The sequence below is a fragment of the Octopus sinensis genome, linkage group LG4, assembly GCF_006345805.1.
Source record: "Octopus sinensis linkage group LG4, ASM634580v1, whole genome shotgun sequence".
Classification (NCBI taxonomy): Eukaryota; Metazoa; Mollusca; class Cephalopoda; order Octopoda; family Octopodidae; genus Octopus; species Octopus sinensis.
In genome coordinates this window covers 56,345,553-56,351,761 of record NC_043000.1, presented here as the reverse complement: position 1 = coordinate 56,351,761, position 6,209 = coordinate 56,345,553, and positions in this window count along the sequence as shown.

The window sequence follows — 6,209 nt, the reverse complement described above, 5'->3', positions numbered from 1 at the left end:
CATTTGAATAATTGATGGCCATAACACCACTAGTACATATGAACATGTGTTCAAAACTTGGAGTTGTAATTAAAATTATGCTATTCGTGACTTTTATAAGAAGACATAATTGAAGTATAAATCGGAAAGGCTTAGCAATTATCTTTACACTTTTGAGGCTTTTTTTCAGTGAAGCCATACATTTATGTCTGAGTTTGTTATCATGGTTTCTATGGTTGAAATCTCAGAAGACTGTTTTGAATATGTATGTATGTGTTAATGTGCATGTGTGTGTGTGTGTGTGTGTGTGTTGTGTGTGTGTGTGTGTGTGTGTGTGTGTGCGTGCGTGCGTGTGTGTGTGTGTGTGTCTCTGTCCAAGTGAGTGTGTAATTCGATATATATATATATATATATATGTGGGTGTATATATATATATATATATATATATATATATGTGTGTGTATATATATGTGGGTGTATATATATATATATATATATGTGTGTGTGTGTGTATGTATATATGTATGTTTGCTTGTATTAATACACATCTATATATAATTATTACACACACACACACACAATGATAAGAAACACGCAAATATATCAATGTATTTGGGTAGCTATATCTGTGAGTGTCTGTGTGTGTGTACACACACGTATATTTACATGTTTATATATTCATGTGTGTGTATATCTGTCTATACTTATTTGTATTTGCATGCACGTATATTTAAATGTGTATGCAAATATACAAATATATAAGAACAAATACATATATGTATATATATATTTACTAGCTTTTTGACCCGATTTCATTTGGGTGTATTCTCGAAGTGCCACATTTAAAAAAAAATGAAAAGTCTTTAAAAATAATGGAAACTTTATTAAAAAATTGATTGAAAAAGGCAAGTATGCAAATGGATAATACAGTCTTTCAGAAAGCGATTACTCATACCCAACTCAATTTCGCAGAATCGGTGTCATGACATGAACACATGATTCAGGAGTTTGACTGGCAGAAGTAATCAGGTTGCACATACAAGTCCTTTTGATACCACCCACTCTTGTTTTTTTTCAATTCTAAAAGACAAAATGCAAACTGAATGGTTCGGAAAAATGGGAAAGGAAAAATTTAATGGAAGACTTACTCAGGGTAACAGGAAGGTGGTGCATAGATAACCGGTGTTCAATAAGAAGAGAGAGTTATGCAGTGTTGAGAAGATGGCATGTGATTTTAAGGTGAGCGTGAAAAAGAAAAAAAATTGTTAAAGACGAGTGAACAGTCTTCATCAAAATAAAAACATGTAGCTTACATTTGCATTTGAAATGATGCAACCATTGAAAAAGTGATATAGACAGCATGGCATGATGGGAGCCATGTCAAGCAAAGACAGAGAGAGAGAGAGAGAGAGAGAGAGAGAGAAAGAGAGAGAGATGTTGAGTGAACTGAAGAAGACGTAGATCGCAAACGTAAGGATGGGTTGCCTGGAGCATCGTTTGAAGTCCTTCAGTAATGTTGCTCTCAATAGTAGTTTTATTTCTGCATCTGTGAGAAAGTTCTTCATTTCCACCCATGAAGACGCCTGCATGAAATGGGGCTCTTCTCCAAGTTGTGGTCGAAGGCTTCCGATAAGATGGTATCATTGACCTTGTATTTTGTAGGTGTAAAAATTTTCATTCTGTACTGAGTTGTTGTTTCACAAGGGACTGGCAACATCAGAGTTGTTGGTGTTTGTTCTTGAATTTCTGCCATCCCTGACACCAAAAGATGTCATGGCGAAGCAAGTGTTGAATTTCCATATGTTTTTGCAGAAATGCTTTGCGTGGGAAGAGTTACTGATGAGAAGATCATGAAATTCAGGAGGATCAGTTAGCGCTGGAAGTCAAACTTTGCCACCAGAACAGCAAAGACTAGGAGCCTCACCAACTCACTTCTTGGTGGCTCCACAGAACCTGCACACCTTGTCCATCTTGCCGATATTAATATCGGGGTGATTGGAGTAGTCAAAGTCGAGATTATAATTGAAGCCAGCATTAAACCAAAGAGGATACCTTGCTGTAGCTTGATGTTCTTGACGTGTTTGCTGTCTTGTAGCCAGTCTAACCTGTCTTTCTTTCGCAGTTTTGTTAAAGATTGGTTGTTGTTGCTAACTGTGCTGGGCAGAAAGATGAGCCTCTCTTGTAGCTGGGGTTTCAGTCAGGTGTGCAAGTTGGTTTCTATCATGTTTGGCTGAAAGACAGGCCTCTATTACATCTGGGGTCTTCCTCATCTTTGAGTGTTGGTCTCTATCATGTTGAACTGAAAGACAGGACTCCCTTGCAGCTGGAGTCTCCCTCATGCATGAGCGTTGGTGCTGAATGTGCCAGATAGAGAGGCGAGCTTCTATTGTTTTAGGATTTTTATCTAGTTGTGAATTGTTGGAGTTATTTCGCTGGTCAGCAAGAGGAACTTCCCTTGCGTCTAAAGTCTCAGATAGAAGAAACACTTTACAGAGGAAGAGGTTGCCTAATTGGGGCAAAAGTAGAAAAGACCAGCATAGTAAAGATTTTAAAAGCAGAAAAAATTAAATTTTTGGGATCCAACAATTTCCACAAAAAATTGATGAACTATTAAATGGAAGAGCCTGTAGATTATGCATCTGTGCTTTTTTTAATTAAAATTGCCCACAAAACACGACTGCCACAGCTTGCAGAATTGATTGAAAATGGGTTTTATTGCCCTAGTAACCACAGCTTTTGAAATGGATTTTTCTAATCTAGTCCAGTCACTTCCTCGCCTCATTTTACGTGTCCCTGTAAATTTTCGCCACAATCCGAGCACGCCTACTGCCATTGAACCCTGCATAACCACTAAATGAGATATGCAAACATACAACTTTTGGCCATTTCACTTTTATATATAGAGATAAATGATAGAAAGTTGAATGAAATGTATGATATTCCTTATTTAAAATCACTACAATTGTTTCAACACATTTTTACACCTGTAATATATTGGTGAAAATTTCATAGCTGAATAATACATTATTATTCAGCCAAGGTATAAAATGCTCTTCCTCTGATGATTATTGAAATAAGTCCTTTGTTAGATCCTGAAATTGTATATTACAATTTTCTTGTCATTGTCAGATTATAAGCAAGATAGTGCTGAACAGAATGAAGAATAAAATGAAGCATTTAGAAATAAAAAAGTGATAAAATCTAACAATTTCAGTACTTATCAACTGCTTCTTTATCTCTGTGAAGAATCTAAATTACGCTCTGTCTTTCTTGACAAAACAATTCTACATTTGAATCAACGTCTATTTAAAGTTAATTTATTACTGTCTTGTTTTTATATGCTTTTTTTTGGAACAATTACAAAAAGACTAGTTGTTGGTATCCTCACACCCTCCCATATACATATTCTTTCATATACAAGGTAGTGTATACACACACACACACACACACACACACATACATATATCTATTTATATATACATATATAAGTAAAAATATACATACTTCAATGTATGTGGGTTAGACTTTCAACCCAACATATATTAATATCGCTATAAACAGTACAAAAATGAAGAATATTAGTAAGAAGCATATATGTATCATCATCCTCATCATCATAGTAAAGCGGATGCTAAACGATGATGATGATGATGATGAAGAAGATACATATATGCTTCTTACTAATATTCTTCATTTTTGTACTGTTTATAGCAATATTAATATATGTTGGGTTGAAAGTCTAACCCACATACATTGAAGTATGTATATTTTTACTTATACACACATGTGTATATTTATAAAAACACTCACACACATGTATCCATCTACATACATACATACATACATACATACATACATACATACATACATACATACATATATATGCACGTTTTTCATATATTCTTATCATAGTCAGGAAAGCTAGTACAATAAAGTAAAATAAAATAAATATACATAAATATATTTATATACACTCATGTATAGTTTTCTTATATACATACTATTTCTAAAGACAGACATAAATAAAGTAAAATAAAAAATACATCCATATTTGTATATGCACATATATACACTTCTCTCATACAATGTGTTTATAAAAAAAGAGAAATAGATTATACAATACAATAAAGTTAAAACAAAATATAATGTAACATGCAAACAGCTTTATGAAGGCATTCATTTCCCAGAGGACATGCGGACCTATTCTTACAATTGCAATTCTTTACCACACTGTTCTTTATTTCTTTGCAACCAGTCTTTCTTCTATTTCTAATTTTTTCCTTTATTGTTTCTATGGTTATTTTTAGTGTTTTTCATATAACCTTTATTACTATCCTTGTGGCTGTTTCCAGTACTACTATTATTGAAATTTTCAGTATCAATTGTTAGTTATATCATTTTTGCCTTCACTATATTATTATTTTTATCAGAACTATTTGGACAGGCTTCATTACTTTCTTCTTTGCTATTGAATTTCTTATTCGAAGAATTATTTCTACCTTTACCCTTACTAATGGTATTAGTGATCCTCTGATTTATCTGCCTATTATTGAGTTTATGAATATGGTATTTTAAGTTATTAGATGTTGTGTATGATAATTTCATTGTATGTCTGTTAAAAATCTTGTGGTATCTATTAGATTTAGGAAAATGCCTATCCAATGCAGCAAAGAAATCTCTAGTAATCTAAGATGATACATGTAATCTGATAATTGGATTATCCCACAAAACATTGTATTATTATTAGGTATGCATTTGATTTTCTCAGTATATATTTCTTTATTACCCATAGCCGACCCTAGCTAACACTACATTGTAATAATGTGTATGTAAGTTATATATCATTTCATTTGCCAAAAGTTCAGATATTCAATTGGATATATTGTTCACAATTCCTTTTATGATAGAGGGTTAGTGACTGGATTTTCTGTTGACATACCTTCGATTTTCTTTCAGTTTAAGGTATGGTTCAAATAATCTGACATCCAAACTAAATGATGTATCAAGAAAATTTACCTTACATTAATTATTTTCTACAGAAACAGGTAGTCTGGAATTTCTGAAGAATTTAAATAGTCATTTTTTACATCTCTCCATTTCTACTTTACTACACCTATCTAATATGGAGAGAGCACCATGCCTATATAGACCCCCACACACACACACATACTTAGGGAACCAGGACTTCATCTGAAATAGGATATATATTTGAACAAGATCAGTGACTTGCACTGAGTCATTTGATTCCATTTCTATATTGAAAAAGTTAACAGATCTTGTTCATAGTTCTATTGCTGAAATCTACCAGTATGCTTCTTGCAGCTAGTATTATATCCATATCTCACCTAGGTAAACCAGAATTGCACATAGTAGAATAATAACTTGATATGTCAAGTTGTATAAATTTGCTACTATTCTTCACTAATTCAGTTCTGTATTTAAGAGATGAGGAATTATTTACATTATTTACATTTGACGGATATTTGTCCTCATCTTGTTTGTTGTTAACACAATGTCTCAGCTGATATACCCTCCAGCCTTCATCAGGTGTCTTGGGGAAATTTTGAACCTGGGTTCTCATTCCTAAGGTATTTTTCAATGTTGTTGTTGTTGTTATTATTATTATTATTATTATTATTATTATTATTATTATTCAGGTCACTGCCTGGAATCAAACTCAGAATCTTGGGGTTAGTAGCCTGCACTCTTAACCATGGGCGTATGGCATAGTGGGTAAGAGTATGGGCTACTAACCCCAAGATTCCGAGTTCGATTCCAGGCAGTGACCTGAATAATAATAATAATAATAATAATAATAATAATAATAATAATAATAACAACAACATTGAAAAATACCTTAGGAATGAGAACTCAGGTTTGAAATTTCCCCAAAATACCTGTTGAAGGCTGGAGGGTATATCAGCTGAAACGTTATGTTAACAAACAAGATGAGGTCAAATGTAAATAATGTAAATAATATTCTTCACTAATCTTATGACCCTTCCAGAGACCTCCACTGTGTCTGAGTTTAATTTTAGATCAAAGATTTTGTATTATTGTATCGATAATATATTTGCTAATACTACCAATATCTGACTTGGGGAGACATATTAGTCTAATGGTAGGGTCACTATCAAAATTTATTTTCTGATCCTTTAAATTAATTCTAGGTATTTGGGCAGGGGTGGGCATATGGTTTTGTTCCATCTTCTATTCCTAGTCCAGTAGCT